Source organism: Bacillus rossius, unplaced genomic scaffold, assembly GCF_032445375.1.
Source record: "Bacillus rossius redtenbacheri isolate Brsri unplaced genomic scaffold, Brsri_v3 Brsri_v3_scf30, whole genome shotgun sequence".
Classification (NCBI taxonomy): Eukaryota; Metazoa; Arthropoda; class Insecta; order Phasmatodea; family Bacillidae; genus Bacillus; species Bacillus rossius.
The window spans coordinates 304,211-329,090 of record NW_026962481.1 but is presented as its reverse complement, the minus strand read 5'-3'; the positions used below and the strand labels follow the sequence as shown (position 1 = coordinate 329,090).

The window sequence follows — 24,880 nt, the reverse complement described above, 5'->3', positions numbered from 1 at the left end:
TTCTGTCAATGTGTCTGTCAGTGTGTCAGTGTAACTCTCAGTGTGTCAGTGTGTCTGTCAGTGTGTCAGTGTGTCTGTCAGTGTGTCTGTCAGTGTGTCTGTCAGTGTGTCTGTCAGTGTGTCTGTCAGTGTGTCTGTCAGTGTGTCTGTCAGTGTGTCTGTCAGTCGGTCTCAGTGTGTCAGTGTGTCTGTCATTCTGTCAGTGTGTCTGTCATTCTGTCAATGTGTCTGTCAGTGTGTCAGTGTAACTGTCAGTGTGTCAGTGTGTCTGTCAGTGTGTCTGACAGTCTGTCAGTGTGTCAGTGTGTCTGTCATTCTGTCAGTGTGTCTGTCATTCTGTCAATGTGTCTGTCAGTGTGTCAGTGTAACTGTCAGTGTGTCAGTGTGTCTGTCAGTTTGTCTGACAGTCTGTCAGTGTGTCTGTCATTCTGTCAGTGTGTCTGTCATTCTGTCAAATTGTCTGTCATTTTGTCAGTGTGTCTGTCAGTGTGTCAGTGTGTCTGTCAGTGTGTCAGTGTGTCTGTCAGTGTGTCAGTGTGTCTGTCAGTGTGTCTGTCAGTGTGTCTGTCAGTGTGTCTGTCAGTGTGTCTGTCAGTGTGTCTGTCAGTGTGTCTGTCAGTGTGTCTCAGTGTCTGTCAGTCTGTCAGTGTGTCTGGAAGTTTGTCAGTCTGTCAGTCTGTCAGTCTGTCAGTGTGTCAGTCTGTCTGTCAGTGTGTCTGTCTGTCTGTCTGTCAGTGTGTCTGTCAGTCTGTCATTGTGTCTGTCAGTCTGTCATTGTGTCTGTCAGTGTGTCAGTGTGTCTGTCAGTGTGTCTGTCAGTGTGTCTGTCAGTGTGTCTGTCAGTGTGTCTGTCAGTGTGTCTGTCAGTGTGTCTGTCAGTCTGTCAGTGTGTCTGGAAGTTTGTCAGTCTGTAAGTCTGTCAGTCTGTCAGTGTGTCAGTCTGTCTGTCAGTGTGTCTGTCTGTCTGTCTGTCAGTGTGTCTGTCAGTCTGTCATTGTGTCTGTCAGTCTCTCAGAGTGTCCGTCAGTCTGTCTATCAGTGTGTCTGTCAGTGTGTCTGTCAGTGTGTCTGTCAGTCTGTCTCAGTGTGTCTGTCAGTCTGTCTCAGTGTGTCAGTGTGTCTGTCATTCTGTCAATGTGTCTGTCAGTGTGTCAGTGTAACTCTCAGTGTGTCAGTGTGTCTGTCAGTGTGTCAGTGTGTCAGTGTGTCTGTCAGTGTGTCAGTGTGTCTGTCAGTGTGGCTGTCAGTGTGTCAGTAGGTAAGTCAGTGTGTAAGTAGGTAAGTCAGTGTGTAAGTAGGTAAGTCAGTGTGTAAGTAGGTAAGTCAGTGTGTAAGTAGGTCTGTCAGTGTGTCTGTCATTCTGTCAATGTGTCTGTCAGTCTGTCAGTGTGTCTGTCATTCTGTCAATGTGTCTGTCATTCTGTCAATGTGTCTGTCATTCTGTCAATGTGTCTGTCAGTGTGTCTGTCAATGTGTCTGTCAGTGTGTCTGTCAGTGTGTCTGTCAGTGTGTCTGTCAGTGTGTCTGTCAGTGTGTCTGTCAGTGTGTCTGTCAGTGTGTCTGTTTGTCTGTCTGTGTGTCTGTCAGTCTGTCAGTTTGTCTGTCTGTCTGTCAGTGTGTCTGTCTGTCTGTCAGTGTGTCTGTCTGTCTGTCAGTGTGTCTGTCTGTCTGTCTGTCAGTGTGTCTGTCAGTCTGTCATTGTGTCTGTCAGTCTGTCATTGTGTCTGTCAGTCTGTCATTGTGTCTGTCAGTCTCTCAGAGTGTCCGTCAGTCTGTCTATCAGTGTGTCTGTCAGTGTGTCTGTCAGTCTGTCTCAGTGTGTCAGTGTGTCTGTCATTCTGTCAATGTGTCTGTCAGTGTGTCAGTGTAACTCTCAGTGTGTCAGTGTGTCTGTCAGTCTGTCAGTGTGTCTGGAAGTTTGTCAGTCTGTCAGTCTGTCAGTCTGTCAGTGTGTCAGTCTGTCTGTCAGTCTGTCAGTCTGTCAGTGTGTCTGTCTGTCTGTCAGTGTGTCTGTCTGTCTGTCAGTGTGTCTGTCAGTCTGTCATTGTGTCTGTCAGTCTGTCATTGTGTCTGTCAGTCTCTCAGAGTGTCCGTCAGTCTGTCTATCAGTGTGTCTGTCAGTGTTGTTGTCAGTGTTGTTGTCAGTGTGTCTGTCAGTGTGTCTGTCAGTGTGTCTGTCAGTGTGTCTGTCGGTGTGTTTGTCAGTCTGTCTGTTTGTCTGTCTGTGTGTCTGTCTGTGTGTCTGTCAGTCTGTCAGTTTGTCTGTCAGTTTTTCTGTCAGTGTGTCTGTCAGTGTGTCCGTCAGTGTGTCTGTCAGTCTGTCTGTCAGTCTGTCTGTCTGTCAGTCTGTCCATCAGTGTGTCAGTGTGCCTGTCACCTGTCAGTGTTTTTGTCAGCCGGTCAGTGTTTCTGTCAGTCTGTCAGTGTGTCTGTCAGTCTGTCAGTGCCTCTGTATGTGTGTCTATCAGTGCCTCTGTATGTGTTTCTGTCAGTGCCTCTGTATGTGTGTCTGTCAGTCTGTCAGTGTGTCTGTTTGTCTGTGTGTCTGACTGTCAGTGTGTCTGTCAGTCTTTTAGTGTGTCTGCCAGTGAGCCTGTCAGTCTTTTAGTGTCTGCCAGTGAGCCTGTCAGTCTGTTAGTGTGTCTGCCAGTGTGTCAGTCTGTCAGTGTGTCTGTCATTCTGTCAGTTTGTCTGTCATTCTGTCAGTGTGTCTTGTCATTCTGTCAATGTGTCCGTCATTCTCTCAGTGTGTCCGTTATTCTCTCAGTGTGTCCGTCAGTCTCTCAGTGTGTCCGTCAGTCTCTCAGTGTGTCCGTCAGTCTCTCAGTGTGTCCGTCAGTCTCTCAGTGTGTCTGTCAGTCTGTCTATCAGTGTGTCTGTCAGTTTGATAGTGTGTCTGTCATTCATTTAATGTCTGTCATATTGTCAGTGTTTCCGTCAGACTGTCAGTGTGTCTGTCAGTCTGTCAGTGTGTCTGTCAGTGTGTCAGTGTGTCTTGTCATTCTGTCAATGTGTCTGTCAGACTGTCAGCGTGTCGTCAGTATGTCATACTATCAGTGTGTGTCTGTCAGTCTGTCTGTCAGTTTGTGTGTCAGTCTGTTAGTCTGTCTGTCAGTCTGTGTGTCAGTCAGTCTGTGTGTCAGTCTGTCTGTGTGTCAGTCTGTCTGTGTGTCAGTCTGTATGTGAGTCTGTCTGTCAGTGTGTATGTCTGTCTAAGTATCAGTCTATATGCCAGTCAGTGTGTCGTCAGTCTGTCAGTGTGTCGTCAGTCTGTCAGTGTGTCATTCTGTGTGTCAGTCTCTCTTTTTGTCAGTCAGTCTGAGTGTCAATCTGTCTGTCAGTGTGTCAGTCTGTCTGTGTGTCAGTCTGTCAGTGTGTCTGTCAGTGTGTCTGTCAGTGTGTCTGTCAGTGTTTGTCAGTCTGTCTGTTTTTCTGTCAGTGTGCCTGTCAGTCTGTCAGTTTGTCAGTTTGTCTGTCAGTGTGTCTGTCAGTGTGTTCGTCAGTGTGTCTGTCAGTCTGTCTGTCAGTCTGTCTATCAGTGTGTCAGTGTGCCTGTCACCTGTCAGTGTTTTTGTCAGCCTGTCAGTGTTTCTGTCAGTCTGTCAGTGTGTCTGTCAGTCTGTCAGTTCCTCTGTATGTGTGTCTATCAGTGCCTCTGTATGTGTTTCTGTCAGTGCCTCTGTATGTGTTTCTGTCAGTGCCTCTGTATGTGTTTCTGTCAGTGCCTCTGTAGGTGTGTCTGTCAGTATGTCTGTTTGTCAGTATGTCTGACTGTCAGTGTGTCTGTCAGTCTTTAAGTGTGTCTGCCAGTGAGCTTGTCAGTCTGTTAGTGTGTCTGCCAGTGTGTCAGTCTGTCATTGTGTCTGTCAGTCTGTCATTGTGTCTGTTTTTCTGTCAGTGTGTCTGTCATTCTGTCAGTGTGTCTGTCATTCTCTCAGTGTGTTTGTCAGTCTGTCAGTGTGTCTGTCATTCTGGCAATGTGTCTGTCAGTGTATCAGTGTGTCTGTCAGTGTATCAGTGTGTCCGTCAGTCTCTGTGTGTCTGTCAGTCTGTCTATCAGTGTGTCAGTGTGTCTGTCAGTCTGTCAATCTGTCTATCAGTGTGTCAGTCATTCTGTCAATGTCTGTCAGTGTTTCTGTCAGTCTGTCTGTCCGTGTGAGATTCTGTCAGTCTCTCAGTCTTTCTGTCTGTGTGTGATTCTGTCAGTCTGTCAGTCAGTGTGTCAGTGTGTCTTTCAGTGTGTTAATGTGTCTTTCAGTGTGTCTGTCAGTGTGTCAGTGTGTCTGCAGTGTATCAATGTGTCTGACATTCTGTTAATGTGTCTGTCAGTCTGTCAGTGTGTCTGTCATTTTATCAGTGTGTCTGTCAGTGTGTCCGTCAGCCTCTCTGTGTGTCAGTGTATTAGTCTGTCTGTGTGTCAGTGTATTAGTCTGTCTGTGTGTCAGTGTATTAGTCTGTCTGTGTGTCAGTGTATTAGTCTGTCTGTGTGTCAGTGTGTTAGTCTGTCTGTGTGTCAGTCTCTCTGTGTGTGTCTGTCTGTTTGAGTCTGTCTGTGTGTCTGTGTGAATGTCATTCTGTCAATGTGTCTGTCAGTCTGTCAATGTGTCAGTGTGTCTGTCATTCTGTCAATGTGTCTGTCATTCTGTCAATGTGTCTGTCATTCTGTCAATGTGTCTGTCATTCTGTCAATGTGTCTGTCATTCTGTCAATGTGTCTGTCAGTCTGTCAATGTGTCTGTCAGTCTGTCAATGTGTCTGTCAGTCTGTCAATGTGTCTGTCAGTCTGTCAATGTGTCAGTGTGTCGTCAGTCTGTCAGTGTGTAGTAAGTATGTCAGTGTGTCTGTTAGTCTCTCAGTGTGTCTGTCGGTCTGTCTGTCAATGTGTATGTCAGTCTCTCAGTGTGTCCGTCATTCTCTCAGTGTGTCCGTCAGTCTCTCAGTGTGTCCGTCAGTCTCTCAGTGTGTCCGTCAGTCCCTCAGTGTGTCCGTCAGTCCCTCAGTGTGTCCGTCAGTCCCTCAGTGTGTCCGTCAGTCCCTCAGTGTGTCCGTCAGTCTCTCTGTGTGTCCGTCAGTCTTTCAGTGTGTCTGTCAGTCTGTCTATCAGTGTGTCTGTCAGTTTGATAGTGTGTCTGTCATTCTTTTAATGTCTGTCATTCTGTCAGTGTGTCCGTCAGACTGTCAGTGTGTCCGTCAGTCTGTCAGTGTGTCCGTCAGTCTCTCAGTGTGTCCGTCATTCTCTGTGTGTCCGTTAGTCTCTCAGTGTGTCCGTTAGTCTCTCAGTGTGTCCGTCAGTCTCTCAGTGTGTCCGTCAGTCTCTCAGTGTGTCCGTCAGTCTCTCAGTGTGTCCGTCAGTCTCTCAGTGTGTCCGTCAGTCTCTCAGTGTGTCCGTCAGTCTCTCAGTGTGTCCGTCAGTCTGTCTTTCAGTGTGTCCGTCAGTCTGTCTATCAGTGTGTCTGTCAGTCTGTCTATCAGTGTGTCTGTCAGTCTGTCTATATGTGTGTCTGTCAGTGTGTTAATCTGTTTGTCAGTGTGTCAGTGTGTCTTTCATTCTGTCAATGTGACTGTCAGTGTGTCTGTCAGTCTCTCAGTGTGTCTGTCAGTCTCTCAGTGTGTCCGTCAGTCTCTCAGTGTGTCCGTCATTCTCTCAGTGTGTCCGTCAGTCTCTCAGTGTGTCCGTCATCTCTCAGTGTGTCCGTCAGTCTGTCTATTAATGTGTCTGTCAGTCTGTCTATATGTGTGTCTGTCAGTGTGTTAATCTGTTTGTCAGTGTGTCAGTGTGTCTTTCATTCTGTCAATGTGACTGTCAGTGTGTCTGTCAGTCTCTCAGTGTGTCTGTCATTCTCTCAGTGTGTCCGTCATTCTCTCAGTGTGTCCGTCAGTCTCTCAGTGTGTCCGTCATCTCTCAGTGTGTCCGTCAGTCTGTCTATTAATGTGTCTGTCAGTCTGTCTATAAGTGTGTCTGTCAGTCTGTATCAGTGTGTCTGTCTGTATTTGAGTCTGTATGTCAGTCAGTGTGTGTCTGTCAGTGTGTCTGCCAGTGTGTCTGTCAGTGTGTCTGTCAGTCTGTATGTGTGAGTCTGTCAGCCTGTGTGTCCGTCTGTGTGTCTGTCAGTCTGTGTGTCAGTCTGTATGTCTGTCTTTCAGTAAGTTAGTATGTCTGTGTGCCAGTCTGTGTGCCAATCTGTGTGTCAGTGTTTCAGTCGGTCTGTGTGTCTGTGTGTGTTTCTGTCAGTCTGTCAGTCTGTCCATCAGTGTATCAGTGTGTCTGTCATTCTGTCAATGTGTCTGCCAGTCTGTCGGTGTGTCTGTCAGTGTGTCAGTGTTTCCGTCATTCTGTCAATGTGTCTATTAGTCTGTCAGTGTGTCCGTCAGTCTGTCAGTGTGTCTGTCAGTCTGTCAGTGTGTCTGTCAGTCTGTTAGTGTGTCGTCAGCCTGTCAGTGTGTCGTCAGTCAGTGTGTCGTCAGTCTGTCAGTGTGTCCGTCAGTCTGTCAGTCTGTGTTTCAGTTTCTCTGGGTGTCAGTCTCTCTGTGTGTCAGTCTGTCTGTGTTTGAATCAACTGTGTGTCAGTTTGTCAGTCAGTGTGTATGTTTGTCAGTCTGTGTGTCAGTCTGTCAGTGTGTCATTCTGTGTGTCAGTCTCTCTTTTTGTCAGTCAGTCTGAGTGTCAATCTGTCTGTCAGTGTGTCAGTCTGTCTGTGTGTCAGTCTGTCAGTGTGTCTGTCAGTGTGTCTGTCAGTGTTTGTCAGTCTGTCTGTTTTTCTGTCAGTGTGCCTGTCAGTCTGTCAGTTTGTCAGTTTGTCTGTCAGTGTGTCTGTCAGTGTGTTCGTCAGTGTGTCTGTCAGTCTGTCTGTCAGTCTGTCTATCAGTGTGTCAGTGTGCCTGTCACCTGTCAGTGTTTTTGTCAGCCTGTCAGTGTTTCTGTCAGTCTGTCAGTGTGTCTGTCAGTCTGTCAGTTCCTCTGTATGTGTGTCTATCAGTGCCTCTGTATGTGTTTCTGTCAGTGCCTCTGTATGTGTGTCTGTCAGACTGTCAGTGTGTCTGTTTGTCAGTGTGTCTGAATGTCAGTGTGTCTGTCAGTCTTTTAGTGTGTCTGCCAGTGAGCCTGTCAGTCTTTCAGTGTGTCTGCCAGTGAGCCTGTCAGTCTGTTAGTGTGTCTGCCAGTCTGTCAGTGTGTCTGTCATTCTGTCAGTGTGTCTGTTATTCTGTCAGTGTGTCTGTCATTCTGTCAGTGTGTCCGTCATTCTGTCAGTGTGTCCGTCATTCTGTCATTGTGTCCGTCAGTCTCTCAGTGTGTCAGTGTGTCTTGTCATTCTGTCAATGTGTCTGTCAGTGTGTCTGTCTGTCTGTCTGACAGCCTGTCTGTCTGTCTGACAGCCTGTCTGTCTGTTTGTCAGTCTGTCAGTGTGTCTGTCAGTGTGTCTGTCTGTTTGTCAGTCTGTCTGTCTGTCAGTCTGTCTATCAGTGTGTCAGTGTGCCTGTCACTTTCAGTGTTTTTGTCTGCCTGTCAGTGTTTCTGTCAGTCTGTCAGTGTGTCTGTCAGTCTGTCAGTGCCTCTGTATGTGTGTCTATCAGTGCCTCTGTATGTGTTTCTGTCAGTGCCTCTGTATGTGTGTCTGTCAGACTGTCAGTGTGTCTGTTTGTCAGTGTGTCTGACTGTCAGTGTGTCTGTCAGTCTTTTAGTGTGTCTGCCAGTGAGCCTGTCAGTCTTTCAGTGTGTCTGCCAGTGAGCCTGTCAGTCTGTTAGTGTGTCTGCCAGTGTGTCAGTCTGTCAGTGTGTCTGTCATTCTGTCAGTGTCTGTCATTGTCAGTGTGTCTGTCATTCTGTCAGTGTGTCTGTCATTCTGTCAGTGTGTCCATCATTCTGTCAGTGTGTCCGTCATTCTGTCATTGTGTCCGTCAGTCTCTCAGTGTGTCAGTGTGTCTTGTCATTCTGTCAATGTGTCAGTGTGTCTTGTCTTTCTGTCAATGTGTCTGTCAGTCTGTCAGTGTGTCTGTCAGTCTGTCAGTGTGTCTGTCAGTCTGTCAGTGTGTCCGTCAGTCTTTCAGTGTGTCTGGCTAAGTATTCCATAACAGGATGTATTCAAAACAGGATACATTAAATAGTTTAGCTGCACTATTTCAGAGTTTTAATAAGAAGTTTAGATACATTTATTAAAAATAATTTTAAATCATGAATTTGATTATGAATTACTAATTATAATTAAATTAACCTAACAAACCATCTACATATATGTTTTAGTATTTTCTATGTAGGCCTAGTTGTTAAAACTGAAATCAAAAAACTGTAATTTATTTGAATTATCACAATTTCTTTATTACAGAACAGTTGCCATTAGTAACTTTGAAATGTAAGTCATGTGCTTTGTTGAATTTGTAGGAATTTTTTGTAGCCTGGAAACTTGCTTATCTGGTATTACTGGCTGGGTCGGTTCTACTGCATTTTGTTTTCATGCCAACCACTGTATATAAAATGCAGGGACATCCATTAGTTAGAATAGTGTTGTCATGTAGGTCTTCTTTCTTGATGCCTAGTCTGCCTCTCTCTTCCCATTCTCTGGACGTGGCCTTACTATCTCATTTTCGCTTTTCTATGATGTTATTAAAGTCCTGTACTCTAGCTTCCACAATATTCTATATAATTCTAATCCTGTCTCCCTAAGTTTCCTTACGAGGCAAAGATACCATTATAATTATTAAATGAGGGCCAAGAAACATAACTTTGGAATTTCTTGGTCTTTTTCTAATAATAAATTTATTAATGCATCTTTTGGACGTTAGAAAAAAGGCATTAAAGTAATTGACCAAAATTGTTGTGCACAGCTTAATTAAAAGTGCAGTATTCTTGTATCTGCTCTTGCTAGATATAATTTAAAATTTGGGGGATAAAGTGTCTGAATTAATCTTTATTGTGAATATGGCTGGTATGTTATTTATTTATTGGTTTTTGCAGCTGCTGTCCTGAAACTTCATAAGGTTAACCATATTGAGATGAAGGATACAATCTGCCTGTGGCTGAAACAGAGCGAAACAAGAGTAATGAAGAGGTAAAACTTTTGTTATTCTAACAACTTTATTTTAACAACTTTTTAATTGTAACATTGAAAGTTGCCCAAGTTGACTGCAAGTGTGTCTGTCAGACTGCAAGTGTGACCGTCAGTGTGTCCGTCAGTCTCTCAGTGTGTCTGTCAGTCAGACTGACGGACAGACACAATGACAGAAAGTGTGTCTGTGTGTGTCTGTCAGTCTATCTGTCAGTCTGTGTGTCTGTCTGTCTGTCAGTCTGGTAGTCTGTCTGTCAGTGTGTATGTCTGTCTAGGTGTCAGTCTGTGTTCCAGTCTGTGTGTAAGTGTTTCAGTCTCTCTGTGTGTCTAGCTGTGTGTGATTCTGTCAGTCTGTGAATCTGTCTGTCAGTGTGTGATTCTGCCAGTCTGCCAGTTTGTCTATCAGTTGGTCAGTGTATCTGTCAGTCTGTCAGTGTGTCTGTCAGTGTGTCTGTCAGTGTGTCTGTCAGTGTGTCTGTCAGTGTGTCTGTCAGTGTGTCTGTCAGTGTGTCTGTCAGTGTTACAGTGTGTCTGTCAGTGTGTCAGTGTGTCAGTGTGTCTGTCATTCTGTCAATGTGTCTGTCAGTGTGATAGTGTGTCTGTCATTCTGTCAATGTCTGTCAGTGTGTCTGTCAGTCAGACTGACTTACAGACACAATGACAGACACACTGACAGACAGTGTGTCTGTCTGTGTGTGAGTCTTTCAGTCTGTCTGTCATTTTGTGTGTCAGTCTGTCTGTCAGTCTGTATGTCAGTCTGTGTGTCAGTCTGTGTGTGAGTCTGTCTGTCAGTGTGTATGTCTGTTTAAGCATCAGTCTGTATGCCAGTCTGTGTGTCAGTGTTTTAGTCTCTCTGTGTGTCTGTCTGTGTGTGATTCTGTCAGTCTGTCAGTCTGTCTGTGTGTCTGTCAGTCTGTCAGTGTGTCTGTCAGTGTGTCAGTGTGTCTTACAGTGTATCAGTGTGTCTGTCATTCTGTCAGTGTGTCTGTTATTCTGTCAGTGAGTCTGTCAGTCTCTGTGTGTCTGTCAAGCTCTCAGTGTGTCTGTCAGTCTCTCAGTGTGTCCGTCAGTCTCTCAGTGTGTCCGTCAGTCTCTCAGTGTGTCCGTCAGTCTCTCAGTGTGTCCGTCAGTCTCTCAGTGTGTCCGTCAGTCTCTCAGTGTGTCCGTCAGTCTCTCAGGGTGTCTGTAAGTCTCTCAGTGTGTTCGTCAGTCTCTCAGGGTGTCTGTCAGTCTGTCAGTCTGTTAGTGTGTCGTCAGTCTGTCAGTGTGTCGTCAGTCTGTCAGTGTGTCGTCAGTCTGTCGTCAGTCTGTCAGTGTGTCCGTCAGTATCTCAGTGTGTTTGTCAGTCTCAGTTTGTCTGTCAGTCTGTCAGTGTGTCCGTCAATCTAAGTGTGTCCGTCACTCTCAGTGGGTCTGTCAGTCTATCTATCAGTGTGTCAGTCTGTCTATCAGTGTGTCAGTGTGTCTGTCATTCTGTCAATGTGTCTGTCATTTTGTCAATGTGTCTTGTCAGTCTGTCAGTGTGTCTGTCAGTGTGTCAGTGTGTCTTACAGTGTATCAGTGTGTCTGTCATTCTGTCAGTGTGTCTGTTATTCTGTCAGTGAGTCTGTCAGTCTCTGTGTGTCTGTCAAGCTCTCAGTGTGTCTGTCAGTCTCTCAGTGTGTCTGTCAGTCTCTCAGTGTGTCCGTCAGTCTCTCTGTGTGTCCGTCAGTCTCTCAGTGTGTCCGTCAGTCTCTCAGTGTGTCCGTCAGTCTCTCAGTGTGTCCGTCAGTCTCTCAGGGTGTTCGTCAGTCTCTCAGGGTGTCTGTCAGTCTGTCAGTGTATTCGTCAGTCTTTCAGGGTGTCTGTCAGTCTGTATATCAGTGTGTCTGTCAGTCTGTCTATCAGTGTGTCAGTGTGGCTGTCATTCTGTCAATGTGTCTGTCAGTGTTTCTGTCAGTCTGTCTGTCCGTGTGTGATTCTGTCAGTCTCTCAGTCTTTCTGTCTGTGTGCGATTCTGTCAGTCTGTCTGTCAGTGTGTGATTCTGTCAGTCTGCCAGTCTGTCAGTGTGTCCGTCAGTCTCTGTGTGTCTGTCAGTCTGTCTATCAGTGTGTCAGTGTGTCTGTAATTCTCTCAATGTGTCTGACAGTCTGTCAGTGAACCTGTCAATGTGTCAGTGTGTCCGCCAGTTTCTCAGTGTCTCTCAGTGTGTCTCAGTCTGTCTATCAGTGTGTCTGTCAGTCTGTCTATATGTGTGTCTGTCAGTGTGTTAATCTGTTTGTCAGTGTGTCAGTGTGTCTTTCATTCTGTCAATATGTCTGTCAGTGTGTCAATGTGACTGTCATTGTGTCTGTCAGTCTCTCAGTGTGTCTGTCAGTCTCTCAGTGTGTCCGTCATTCTCTCAGTGTGTCCGTCAGTCTCTCAGTGTGTCCGTCAGTCTCTCAGTGTGTCCGTCATTCTCTCAGTGTGTCCGTCAGTCTCTCAGTGTGTCCGTCATCTCTCAGTGTGTCCGTCAGTCTGTCTATTAATGTGTCTGTCAGTCTGTCTATAAGTGTGTCTGTCAGTCTGTATCAGTGTGTCTGTCTGTCTGTATTTGAGTCTGTATGTCAGTCAGTGTGTGTCTGTCAGTATGTCTGTCAGTATGTGTCTGTCAGTGTGTCTGTCATTGTGTCTGTCAGTGTGTCTGTCAGTGTGTCTGTCAGTGTGTCTGTCAGTGTGTCTGTCAGTGTGTCTGTCAGTCTGTCTGTCAGTCTGTGAGTCAGTCTGTGAGTCAGTCTGTGTGTGAGTCTGTCTGTCAAAGGTGTATGTCTGTTTAAGTATGTCTGTATGCCAGTCTGTGTGTCAGTGTTTCAGTCTCTCTGTGTGTCTGTCTGTGTGTGATTCTGTCAGTCTGTCAGTCTGTCAGTGTGTCTGTCAGTCTGTCAGTCTGTTAGTGTGTCGTCAGTCTGTCAGTGTGTCGTCAGTCTGTCAGTGTGTCGTCAGTCTGTCAGTGTGTCGTCAGTCTGTCAGTGTGTCGTCAGTCTGTCAGTGTGTCGTCAGTCTGTCAGTGTGTCCGTCAGTCTGTCAGTGTGTCCGTCAGTATCTCAGTGTGTTTGTCAGTCTCAGTGTGTCTGTCAGTCTGTCAGTGTGTCCGTCAATCTGAGTGTGTCCGTCAATCTCAGTGGGTCTGTCAGTCTGTCTATCAGTGTGTCTGTCATTCTGTCAATGTGTCTGTCATTCTGTCAATGTGTCTTGTCAGTCTGTAAGTGTGTCATTCTGTCAGTGTGTCTGTCAAGCTCTCAGTGTGTCTGTCAGTCTCTCAGTGTGTCCGTCAGTCTCTCAGTGTGTCCGTCAGTCTCTCAGTGTGTCCGTCAGTCTCTCAGGGTGTTGGTCAGTCTCTCAGGGTGTCTGTAAGTCTCTCAGTGTGTTCGTCAGTCTCTCAGGGTGTCTGTCAGTCTGTCAGTCTGTTAGTGTGTCGTCAGTCTGTCAGTGTGTCGTCAGTCTGTCAGTGTGTCGTCAGTCTGTCGTCAGTCTGTCAGTGTGTCGTCAGTCTGTCAGTGTGTCCGTCAGTATCTCAGTGTGTTTGTCAGTCTCAGTTTGTCTGTCAGTCTGTCAGTGTGTCCGTCAATCTAAGTGTGTCCGTCACTCTCAGTGGGTCTGTCAGTCTATCTATCAGTGTGTCAGTCTGTCTATCAGTGTGTCAGTGTGTCTGTCATTCTGTCAATGTGTCTGTCATTTTGTCAATGTGTCTTGTCAGTCTGTCAGTGTGTCTGTCAGTGTGTCAGTGTGTCTTACAGTGTATCAGTGTGTCTGTCATTCTGTCAGTGTGTCTGTTATTCTGTCAGTGAATCTGTCAGTCTCTGTGTGTCTGTCAAGCTCTCAGTGTGTCTGTCAGTCTCTCAGTGTGTCCGTCAGTCTCTCAGTGTGTCCGTCAGTCTCTCAGTGTGTCCGTCAGTCTCTCAGTGTGTCCGTCAGTCTCTCAGGGTGTTCGTCAGTCTCTCAGGGTGTTCGTCAGTCTCTCAGGGTGTTCGTCAGTCTCTCAGGGTGTCTGTCAGTCTGTCAGTGTGTTCGTCAGTCTCTCAGTGTGTCTGTCAGTCTGTCTATCAGTGTGTCTGTCAGTCTGTCTATCAGTGTGTCAGTGTGTCTGTCATTCTGTCAATGTGTCTGTCAGTGTTTCTGTCAGTCTGTCTGTCCGTGTGTGATTCTGTCAGTCTGTCTGTCAGTGTGTGATTCTGTCTGTCTGCCAGTCTGTCAGTGTGTCCGTCAGTCTCTGTGTGTCTGTCAGTCTGTCTATCAGTGTGTAAGTGTGTCTGTAATTCTCTCAATGTGTCTGACAGTCTGTCAGTGAATCTGTCAATGTGTCAGTGTGTCCGCCAGTTTCTCAGTGTGTCTCAGTGTGTCTCAGGCTGTCTATCATTGTGTCAGTGTGTCTGTCATTCTGTCAATATGTCTGTCAGTGTGTCAGTGTGTCTGTCAGTCTGTGTGTTTGTCAATCTGTCTATCAGTGTTATTGTGTCTGTCATTCTGTCAATGTGTCTTCCTGTGTGTGAGTGTCTAAGTGTAAGTCTGCGTGCCAATCTGTGTGTCAGTGGGACGGTCTGTCTGTGTGTCTGTCTGTGTGTGATTCTGTCAGTATGTCTGTCATTGTGTGATTCTGTCAGTCTGCCAGTCTGTCTATCAGTGTGTCAGTGTGTCATTCTGTCATTCTGTCAATTTGTCTGTCAGTCTGTCAATGTGTCTGTCAGTGTGTCATTGTGTCCGTCAGTCTTTCAGTGTGTCCGTCAGTCTTTCAGTGTGTCAGTCAGACTCTCAGTGTGTCGGTCAGACTCTCAGTGTGTCCGTCAGTCTCTCAGTCCGTCTGTCAGTGTGTCTGTCAGTCTGAAAGTGTGTCTGTCAGTCTGTCAGTCTGAAAGTGTGTCTGTGAGTCAGTTAGTCAGTCTGTCTGTCAGTCAGGCTGTGTGTCCGTCAGTGTGTTTGTCAGTCCGTTAGTGTGTCTGTTAGTCTGTTAGTGTGTCGTCAGTCTGTCAGTGTGTCGTCAGTCTGTCAGTGTGTCCGTCATTCGCTCAGGGTGTCCGTCAGTCTCTCAGTGTGTCCGTCAGTCTGTCAGTGTGTATGTCATTATGTCATTCTGTCAGTGTGTATGTCATTGTGTCTGTCTGTCAGTCTCTTTGTGTGTCAGTCTGTCTGTGTGTCAGTCTCTCTGTGTCAGTCTGTCTGTGTTTGAGTCTGTCTGTGTGTCTGTGTGACTGTCATTCTGTCAATGTGTCTGTCAGTCATTCAATGTGTCAGTGTGTCTGTCATTCTGTCAATATGTCTCTCATTCTGTCAATGTGTCTGTCAGTCTGTCAATGTGTCAGTGTGTCGTCAGTCTGTCAGTGTGTAGTAAGTATGTCAGTGTGTCTGTCAGTCTCTCAGTGTGTCTGTCAGTCTGTCTGTCAGTCTGTCTGTCAGTCTCTCAGTGTGTCCGTCATTCTCTCAGTGTGTCCGTCATTCTCTCAGTGTGTCCGTCAGTCTCTCAGTGTGTCCGTCAGTCTCTCAGTGTGTCCGTCAGTCTCTCAGTGTGTCTGTCAGTCTGTCTATCAGTGTGTCTGTCAGGTTGATAGTGTGTCTGTCATTCTTTTAATGTCTGTCATTCTGTCAGTCTGTCCGTCAGACTGTCAGTGTGTCCGTCTGACTGTCAGTGTGTCCGTCACTCTGTCAGTTGTGTCCGTCTGTCTCTCAGTGTGTCCGTCATTCTCTCAGTGTGTCCGTTAGTCTCTCAGTGTGTCCGTCAGTCTCTCAGTGTGTCCGTCAGTCTGTCTATCAGTGTGTCTGTCAGTCTGTATATCAGTGTGTCTGTCAGTCTGTCTATCAGTGTGTCTGTCAGTGTGTCAATGTGTCTGTCAGTGTATCAGTGTGTCTTTCATTCTGTCAATATGTCTGTCAGTGTGTCAATGTGACTGTCAGTGTGTCTGTCAGTCTCTCAGTGTGTCTGTCAGTGTGTACGTCTGTGTGTCAGTCTGTATGTCTGCCTTTCAGTAAGTTAGTATGTCTGTGTGCCAGTCTGTGTGTCAATCTGTGTGTCAGTGTTTCAGTCGGTCTGTGTGTCTGTCTGTGTGTGATTCTGTCAGTCTATCTGTCTGTCCATCAGTGTTTCAGTGAGTCTGTCATTCAGTCAATGTGTCTGTCAGTCTGTCAGTGTGTGTGTCAGTGTGTCAGTGTTTCCGTCATTCTGTCAATGTGTCTATAAGTCTGTCAGTGTGTCCGTCAGTCTGTCAGTGTGTCTGTCAGTCTGTCAGAGTGTCAGTCGGTCTGTCAGTGTGTCTGTCAGTCTATCAGTGTGTCAGTCAGTCAGTGTGTCTGTCAGTCTGTCAGAGTGTCAGTCGGTCTGTCAGTGTGTCTGTCAGTCTGTCAGTCTGTCAGTGTGTCAGTCTGTCAGTGTGTCTGTAATTCTGTCAGTGTGTGTGTAATTCTGTCAGTGTGTGTGTAATTCTGTCAGTGTGTCTTTCAGTCTGTCAGTCTGTCAGTGTGTCCGTCAGTATCTCAGTGTGTTTGTCAGTCTCAGTGTGTCTGTCAGTCTGTCAGTGTGTCCGTCAATCTGAGTGTGTCCGTCACTCTCAGTGGGTCTGTCAGTCTGTCTATCAGTGTGTCTGTCATTCTGTCAATGTGTCTGTCATTCTGTCAATGTGTCTGTCATTCTGTCAATGTGTCTTGTCAGTCTGTCAGTGTGTCTGTCAGTGTGTCAGTGTGTCTTACAGTGTATCAGTGTGTCTGTCATTCTGTCAGTGTGTCTGTTATTCTGTCAGTGAGTCTGTTAGTCTCTGTGTGTCTGTCAAGCTCTCAGTGTGTCTGTCAGTCTCTCAGTGTGTCCGTCAGTCTCTCAGTGTGTCCGTCAGTCTCTCAGTGTGTCCGTCAGTCTCTCAGTGTGTCCGTCAGTCTCTCTGTGTGTCCGTCAGTCTCTCTGTGTGTCCGTCATTCTCTCAGGGTGTTCGTCTGTCTCTCAGGGTGTCTGTCAGTCTGTCAGTGTGTTTGTCAGTCTCTCAGGGTGTCTGTTAGTCTGTCTATCAGTGTGTCAGTGTGTCTGTAATTCTCTCAATGTGTCTGACAGTCTGTCAGTGAATCTGTCAATGTGTCAGTGTGTCCGCCAGTTTCTCAGTGTCTCTCAGTGTGTCTTAGGCTGTCTATCATTGTGTCAGTGTGTATGTCATTCTGTCAATATGTCTGTCAGTGTGTTAGTGTGCCTGTCTGTGTGTTTGATAGTCTGTCTATCGGTGTTAGTGTGTCTGTCATTCTGTCAATGTGTCTTCCTGTGTGTGTCTGACTAAGTGTAAGTCTGTGTGCCAATCTGTGTGTCAGTGTGACGGTCTGTCTGTGTGTCTGTCTGTGTGTGATTCTGTCAGTATGTCTGTCATTGTGTGATTCTGTCAGTCTGCCAGTCTGTCTATCAGTGTGTCAGTGTGTCATTCTGTCAATGTGTCTGTAAGTCTGTCAATGTGTCTGTCAGTGTGTCATTGTGTCCGTCAGTCTTTCAGTGTGTCCGTCAGTCTCTCAGTCCGTCTGTCAGTGTGTCTGTCAGTCTGAAAGTGTGTCTGTCAGTCTGTCAGTCTGAAAGTGTGTCTGTCAGTCAGTCTGTCAGTTAGTCTGTCAGTCAGGCTGTGTGTCCGTCAGTGTGTTTGTCAGTCCGTCAGTGTGTCTGTTAATCTGTTAGTGTGTCGTCAGTCTGTCAGTGTGTCCTTCAGTCGCTCAGGGTGTCCGTCAGTCTCTCAGTGTGTCCGTCAGTCTGTCAGTGATTATGTCATTATGTCTGTCTGTCAGTGTGTATGTCATTGTGTCTGTCTGTCAGTCTCTTTGTGTGTCAGTCTCTCTGTGTGTCAGTCTCTCTATGTGTCAGTCTGTCTGTGTGTCAGTCTGTCTGTGTTTGAGTCTGTCTGTGTGTCTGTGTGACTGTCATTCTGTCAATGTGTCTGTCAGTCTGTCAATGTGTCAGTGTGTCTGTCATTCTGTCAATGTGTCTGTCATTCTGTCAATGTGTCTGTCATTCTGTCAATGTGTCTGTCAGTCTGTCAATGTGTCAGTGTGTCGTCAGTCTGTAGTAAGTATGTCAGTGTGTCTGTCAGTCTCTCAGTGTGTCTGTCAGTCTGTCTGTCAGTGTGTCTGTCATTCTGTCAGTGTGTCTGTCAAGCTCTCAGTGTGTCTGTCAAGCTCTCAGTGTGTCTGTCAAGCTCTCAGTGTGTCTGTCAGTCTCTCAGTGTGTCCGTCAGTCTCTCAGTGTGTCCGTCAGTCTCTCAGTGTGTCCGTCAGTCTCTCAGGGTGTTGGTCAGTCTCTCAGAGTGTCTGTAAGTCTCTCAGTGTGTTCGTCAGTCTCTCAGGGTGTCTGTCAGTCTGTCAGTCTGTTAGTGTGTCGTCAGTCTGTCAGTGTGTCGTCAGTCTCTCAGTGTGTCCGTCAGTCTCTCAGGGTGTTCGTCAGTCTCTCAGGGTGTCTGTCAGTCTCAGTTTGTCTGTCAGTCTGTCAGTGTGTCCGTCAATCTAAGTGTGTCCGTCACTCTCAGTGGGTCTGTCAGTCTATCTATCAGTGTGTCAGTCTGTCTATCAGTGTGTCAGTGTGTCTGTCATTCTGTCAATGTGTCTGTCATTTTGTCAATGTGTCTTGTCAGTCTGTCAGTGTGTCTGTCAGTGTGTCAGTGTGTCTTACAGTGTATCAGTGTGTCTGTCATTCTGTCAGTGTGTCTGTTATTCTGTCAGTGAGTCTGTCAGTCTCTGTGTGTCTGTCAAGCTCTCAGTGTGTCTGTCAGTCTCTCAGTGTGTCTGTCAGTCTCTCAGTGTGTCCGTCAGTCTCTCAGTGTGTCCGTCAGTCTCTCAGTGTGTCCGTCAGTCTCTCAGTGTGTCCGTCAGTCTCTCAGTGTGTCCGTCAGTCTCTCAGTGTGTCCGTCAGTCTCTCAGTGTGTCCGTCAGTCTCTCAGTGTGTCCGTCAGTCTCTCAGGGTGTTCGTCAGTCTCTCAGGGTGTCTGTCAGTCTGTCAGTGTGTTCGTCAGTCTCTCAGTGTGTCTGTCAGTCTGTCTATCAGTGTGTCTGTCAGTCTGTCTATCAGTGTGTCAGTGTGTCTGTCATTCTGTCAATGTGTCTGTCAGTGTTTCTGTCAGTCTGTCTGTCCGTGTGTGATTCTGTCAGTCTGTCTGTCAGTGTGTGATTCTGTCTGTCTGCCAGTCTGTCAGTGTGTCCGTCAGTCTCTGTGTGTCTGTTAGTCTGTCTATCAGTGTGTCAGTGTGTCTGTAATTCTCTCAATGTGTTTGACAGTCTGTCAGTGAATCTGTCATTGTGTCAGTGTGTCCGCCAGTTTCTCAGTGTGTCTCAGTGTGTCTCAGGCTGTCTATCATTGTGTCAGTGTGTCTGTCATTCTGTCAATATGTCTGTCAGTGTGTCAGTGTGTCTGTCAGTCTGTGTGTTTGTCAATCTGTCTATCAGTGTTATTGTGTCTGTCATTCTGTCAATGTGTCTTCGTGTGTGTGAGTGTCTGTCTAAGTGTAAGTCTGCGTGCCAATCTGTGTGTCAGTGGGACGGTCTGTCTGTGTGTCTGTCTGTGTGTGATTCTGTCAGTATGTCTGTCATTGTGTGATTCTGTCAGTCTGCCAGTCTGTCTATCAGTGTGTCAGTGTGTCATTCTGTCAATTTGTCTGTCAGTCTGTCAATGTGTCTGTCAGTGTGTCATTGTGTCCGTCAGTCTTCCAGTGTGTCCGTCAGTATTTCAGTGTGTCAGTCACTCTGTGTGTCGGTCAGACTCTCAGTGTGTCCGTTAGTCTCTCAGTCCGTCTGTCAGTGTGTCTGTCAGTCTGAAAGTGTGTCTGTCAGTCTGTCAGTCTGAAAGTGTGTCTGTCAGTCAGTCAGTCTGTCTGTCAGTCAGGCTGTGTGTCCGTCAGTGTGTTTGTCAGTCCGTAGTGTGTCTGTTAGTCTGTTAGTGTGTCGTCAGTCTGTCAGTGTGTCCTTCATTCGCTCAGGGTGTCCGTCAGTCTCTCAGTGTGTCCGTCAGTCTGTCAGTGTGTATGTCATTATGTCATTCTGTCAGTGTGTATGTCATTGTGTCTGTCTGTCAGTCTCTTTGTGTGTCAGTCTCTCTGTGTGTCAGTCTCTCTGTGTGTCAGTCTCTCTGTGTGTCAGTCTCTCTGTGTGTCAGTCTCTCTGTGTGTCAGTCTCTCTGTGTGTCAGTCTCTCTGTGTGTCAGTCTCTCTGTGTGTCAGTCTGTCTGTGTGTCAGTCTCTCTGTGTCAGTCTGTCTGTGTTTGAGTCTGTCTGTGTGTCTGTGTGACTGTCATTCTGTCAGTGTGTCTGTCAAGCTCTCAGTGTGTCTGTCAGTCTCTCAGTGTGTCCGTCAGTCTCTCAGTGTGTCCGTCAGTCTCTCAGTGTGTCCGTCAGTCTCTCAGTGTGTCCGTCAGTCTCTCAGGGTGTTGGTCAGTCTCTCAGGGTGTCTGTAAGTCTCTCAGTGTGTTCGTCAGTCTCTCAGGGTGTCTGTCAGTCTGTCAGTCTGTTAGTGTGTCGTCAGTCGGTCAGTGTGTCGTCAGTCTGTCAGTGTGTCGTCAGTCTGTCGTCAGTCTGTCAGTGTGTCGTCAGTCTGTCAGTGTGTCCGTCAGTATCTCAGTGTGTTTGTCAGTCTCAGTTTGTCTGTCAGTCTGTCAGTGTGTCCGTCAATCTAAGTGTGTCCGTCACTCTCAGTGGGTCTGTCAGTCTATCTATCAGTGTGTCAGTCTGTCTATCAGTGTGTCAGTGTGTCTGTCATTCTGTCAATGTGTCTGTCATTTTGTCAATGTGTCTTGTCAGTCTGTCAGTGTGTCTGTCAGTGTGTCAGTGTGTCTTACAGTGTATCAGTGTGTCTGTCATTCTGTCAGTGTGTCTGTTATTCTGTCAGTGAGTCTGTCAGTCTCTGTGTGTCTGTCAAGCTCTCAGTGTGTCTGTCAGTCTCTCAGTGTGTCCGTCAGTCTCTCAGTGTGTCCGTCAGTCTCTCAGTGTGTCCGTCAGTCTCTCAGTGTGTCCGTCAGTTTCTCAGTGTGTCCGTCAGTCTCTCAGGGTGTTGGTCAGTCTCTCAGAGTGTCTATAAGTCTCTCAGTGTGTTCGTCAGTCTCTCAGGGTGTCTGTCAGTCTGTCAGTCTGTTAGTGTGTCGTCAGTCTGTTAGTGTGTCGTCAGTCTGTCAGTGTGTCGTCAGTCTGTCAGTGTGTCGTCAGTCTGTCGTCAGTCTGTCAGTGTGTCCGTCAGTATCTCAGTGTGTTTGTCAGTCTCAGTTTGTCTGTCAGTCTGTCAGTGTGTCCGTCAATCTAAGTGTGTCCGTCACTCTCAGTGGGTCTGTCAGTCTATCTATCAGTGTGTCAGTCTGTCTATCAGTGTGTCAGTGTGTCTGTCATTCTGTCAATGTGTCTATCATTTTGTCAATGTGTCTTGTCAGTCTGTCAGTGTGTCTGTCAGTGTGTCAGTGTGTCTTACAGTGTATCAGTGTGTCTGTCATTCTGTCAGTGTGTCTGTTATTCTGTCAGTGAGTCTGTCAGTCTCTGTGTGTCTGTCAAGCTCTCAGTGTGTCTGTCAGTCTCTCAGTGTGTCCGTCAGTCTCTCAGTGTGTCCGTCAGTCTCTCAGTGTGTCCGTCAGTCTCTCAGTGTGTCCGTCAGTCTCTCAGTGTGTCCGTCAGTCTCTCAGGGTGTTCGTCAGTCTCTCAGGGTGTTCGTCAGTCTCTCAGGGTGTTCGTCAGTCTCTCAGGGTGTCTGTCAGTCTGTCAGTGTGTTCGTCAGTCTCTCAGTGTGTCTGTCAGTCTGTCTATCAGTGTGTCTGTCAGTCTGTCTATCAGTGTGTCAGTGTGTCTGTCATTCTGTCAATGTGTCTGTCAGTGTTTCTGTCAGTCTGTCTGTCCGTGTGTGATTCTGTCAGTCTGTCTGTCAGTGTGTGATTCTGTCTGTCTGCCAGTCTGTCAGTGTGTCCGTCAGTCTCTGTGTGTCTGTCAGTCTGTCTATCAGTGTGTAAGTGTGTCTGTAATTCTCTCAATGTGTCTGACAGTCTGTCAGTGAATCTGTCAATGTGTCAGTGTGTCCGCCAGTTTCTCAGTGTGTCTCAGTGTGTCTCAGGCTGTCTATCATTGTGTCAGTGTGTCTGTCATTCTGTCAATATGTCTGTCAGTGTGTCAGTGTGTCTGTAAGTCTGTGTGTTTGTCAATCTGTCTATCAGTGTTATTGTGTCTGTCATTCTGTCAATGTGTCTTCCTGTGTGTGAGTGTCTAAGTGCAAGTCTGCGTGCCAATCTGTGTGTCAGTGGGACGGTCTGTCTGTGTGTCTGTCTGTGTGTGATTCTGTCAGTATGTCTGTCATTGTGTGATTCTGTCAGTCTGCCAGTCTGTCTATCAGTGTGTCAGTGTGTCATTCTGTCATTCTGTCAATTTGTCTGTCAGTCTGTCAATGTGTCTGTCAGTGTGTCATTGTGTCCGTCAGTCTTTCAGTGTGTCCGTCAGTCTTTCAGTGTGTCAGTCAGACTCTCAGTGTGTCGGTCAGACTCTCAGTGTGTCCGTCAGTCTCTCAGTCCGTCTGTCAGTGTGTCTGTCAGTCTGAAAGTGTGTCTGTCAGTCTGTCAGTCTGAAAGTGTGTCTGTGAGTCAGTCAGTCAGTCTGTCTGTCAGTCAGGCTGTGTGTCCGTCAGTGTGTTTGTCAGTCCGTTAGTGTGTCTGTTAGTCTGTTAGTGTGTCGTCAGTCTTTCAGTGTGTCGTCAGTCTGTCAGTGTGTCCTTCATTCGCTCAGGGTGTCCGTCAGTCTCTCAGTGTGTCCGTCAGTCTGTCAGTGTGTATGTCATTATGTCATTCTGTCAGTGTGTATGTCATTGTGTCTGTCTGTCAGTCTCTTTGTGTGTCAGTCTGTCTGTGTGTCAGTCTCTCTGTGTCAGTCTGTCTGTGTTTGAGTCTGTCTGTGTGTCTGTGTGACTGTCATTCTGTCAATGTGTCTGTCAGTCATTCAATGTGTCAGTGTGTCTGTCATTCTGTCAATATGTCTCTCATTCTGTCAATGTGTCTGTCAGTCTGTCAATGTGTCAGTGTGTCGTCAGTCTGTCAGTGTGTAGTAAGTATGTCAGTGTGTCTGTCAGTCTCTCAGTGTGTCTGTCAGTCTGTCTGTCAGTCTGTCTGTCAGTCTCTCAGTGTGTCCGTCATTCTCTCAGTGTGTCCGTCATTCTCTCAGTGTGTCCGTCAGTCTCTCAGTGTGTCCGTCAGTCTCTCAGTGTGTCCGTCAGTCTCTCAGTGTGTCTGTCAGTCTGTCTATCAGTGTGTCTGTCAGGTTGATAGTGTGTCTGTCATTCTTTTAATGTCTGTCATTCTCTCAGTCTGTCCGTCAGACTGTCAGTGTGTCCGTCTGACTGTCAGTGTGTCCGTCACTCTGTCAGTTGTGTCCGTCTGTCGCTCAGTGTGTCCGTCATTCTCTCAGTGTGTCCGTTAGTCTCTCAGTGTGTCCGTCAGTCTCTCAGTGTGTCCGTCAGTCTGTCTATCAGTGTGTCTGTCAGTCTGTATATCAGTGTGTCTGTCAGTCTGTCTATCAGTGTGTCTGTCAGTGTGTCAATGTGTCTGTCAGTGTATCAGTGTGTCTTTCATTCTGTCAATATGTCTGTCAGTGTGTCAATGTGACTGTCAGTGTGTCTGTCAGTCTCTCAGTGTGTCTGTCAGTGTGTACGTCTGTGTGTCAGTCTGTATGTCTGCCTTTCAGTAAGTTAGTATGTCTGTGTGCCAGTCTGTGTGTCAATCTGTGTGTCAGTGTTTCAGTCGGTCTGTGTGTCTGTCTGTGTGTGATTCTGTCAGTCTATCTGTCTGTCCATCAGTGTTTCAGTGAGTCTGTCATTCAGTCAATGTGTCTGTCAGTCTGTCAGTGTGTGTGTCAGTGTGTCAGTGTTTCCGTCATTCTGTCAATGTGTCTATAAGTCTGTCAGTGTGTCCGTCAGTCTGTCAGTGTGTCTGTCAGTCTGTCAGAGTGTCAGTCGGTCTGTCAGTGTGTCTGTCAGTCTATCAGTGTGTCAGTCAGTCAGTGTGTCTGTCAGTCTGTCAGAGTGTCAGTCGGTCTGTCAGTGTGTCTGTCAGTCTGTCAGTCTGTCAGTGTGTCAGTCTGTCAGTGTGTCTGTAATTCTGTCAGTGTGTGTGTAATTCTGTCAGTGTGTCTTTCAGTCTGTCAGTCTGTCAGTGTGTCCGTCAGTATCTCAGTGTGTTTGTCAGTCTCAGTGTGTCTGTCAGTCTGTCAGTGTGTCCGTCAATCTGAGTGTGTCCGTCACTCTCAGTGGGTCTGTCAGTCTGTCTATCAGTGTGTCTGTCATTCTGTCAATGTGTCTGTCATTCTGTCAATGTGTCTTGTCAGTCTGTCAGTGTGTCTGTCAGTGTGTCAGTGTGTCTTACAGTGTATCAGTGTGTCTGTCATTCTGTCAGTGTGTATGTTATTCTGTCAGTGAGTCTGTTAGTCTCTGTGTGTCTGTCAAGCTCTCAGTGTGTCTGTCAGTCTCTCAGTGTGTCCGTCAGTCTCTCAGTGTGTCCGTCAGTCTCTCAGTGTGTCCGTCAGTCTCTCAGTGTGTCCGTCAGTCTCTCTGTGTGTCCGTCAGTCTCTCTGTGTGTCCGTCATTCTCTCAGGGTGTTCGTCTGTCTCTCAGGGTGTCTGTCAGTCTGTCAGTGTGTTTGTCAGTCTCTCAGGGTGTCTGTTAGTCTGTCTATCAGTGTGTCAGTGTGTCTGTAATTCTCTCAATGTGTCTGACAGTCTGTCAGTGAATCTGTCAATGTGTCAGTGTGTCCGCCAGTTTCTCAGTGTCTCTCAGTGTGTCTTAGGCTGTCTATCATTGTGTCAGTGTGTATGTCATTCTGTCAATATGTCTGTCAGTGTGTTAGTGTGCCTGTCAGTCTGTGTGTTTGATAGTCTGTCTATCGGTGTTAGTGTGTCTGTCATTCTGTCAATGTGTCTTCCTGTGTGTGTCTGACTAAGTGTAAGTCTGTGTGCCAATCTGTGTGTCAGTGTGACGGTCTGTCTGTGTGTCTGTCTGTGTGTGATTCTGTCAGTATGTCTGTCATTGTGTGATTCTGTCAGTCTGCCAGTCTGTCTATCAGTGTGTCAGTGTGTCATTCTGTCAATGTGTCTGTAAGTCTGTCAATGTGTCTGTCAGTGTGTCATTGTGTCCGTCAGTCTTTCAGTGTGTCCGTCAGTCTCTCAGTCCGTCTGTCAGTGTGTCTGTCAGTCTGAAAGTGTGTCTGTCAGTCTGTCAGTCTGAAAGTGTGTCTGTCAGTCAGTCTGTCAGTTAGTCTGTCAGTCAGGCTGTGTGTCCGTCAGTGTGTTTGTCAGTCCGTCAGTGTGTCTGTTAATCTGTTAGTGTGTCGTCAGTCTGTCAGTGTGTCCTTCAGTCGCTCAGGGTGTCCGTCAGTCTCTCAGTGTGTCCGTCAGTCTGTCAGTGATTATGTCATTATGTCTGTCTGTCAGTGTGTATGTCATTGTGTCTGTCTGTCAGTCTCTTTGTGTGTCAGTCTCTCTGTGTGTCAGTCTCTCTGTGTGTCAGTCTGTATGTGTGTCAGTCTGTCTGTGTTTGAGTCTGTCTGTGTGTCTGTGTGACTGTCATTCTGTCAATGTGTCTGTCAGTCTGTTTATGTGTCAGTGTGTCTGTCATTCTGTCAATGTGTCTGTCATTCTGTCAATGTGTCTGTCAGTCTGTCAATGTGTCAGTGTGTCGTCAGTCTGTAGTAAGTATGTCAGTGTGTCTGTCAGTCTCTCAGTGTGTCTGTCAGTCTGTCTGTCAGTGTGTCTGTCATTCTGTCAGTGTGTCTGTCAAGCTCTCAGTGTGTCTGTCAAGCTCTCAGTGTGTCTGTCAGTCTCTCAGTGTGTCCGTCAGTCTCTCAGTGTGTCCGTCAGTCTCTCAGTGTGTCCGTCAGTCTCTCA

At 46.9% G+C, this 24,880-nt stretch overlaps 1 long non-coding RNA gene across 1 annotated transcript in view; it reads left to right on the top strand.

Annotated features, from left to right (window-relative positions):
• The window catches only part of LOC134544107 (uncharacterized), a 71,017-nt gene that overhangs the window by 39,493 nt on the left and 6,644 nt on the right, over positions 1–24,880 (top strand). Inside the window, exon 2 of the long non-coding RNA XR_010077537.1 lies at positions 8,950–9,043. This is a non-coding gene — a long non-coding RNA (uncharacterized LOC134544107). The remainder of the gene's footprint in view (positions 1–8,949; positions 9,044–24,880) is intronic.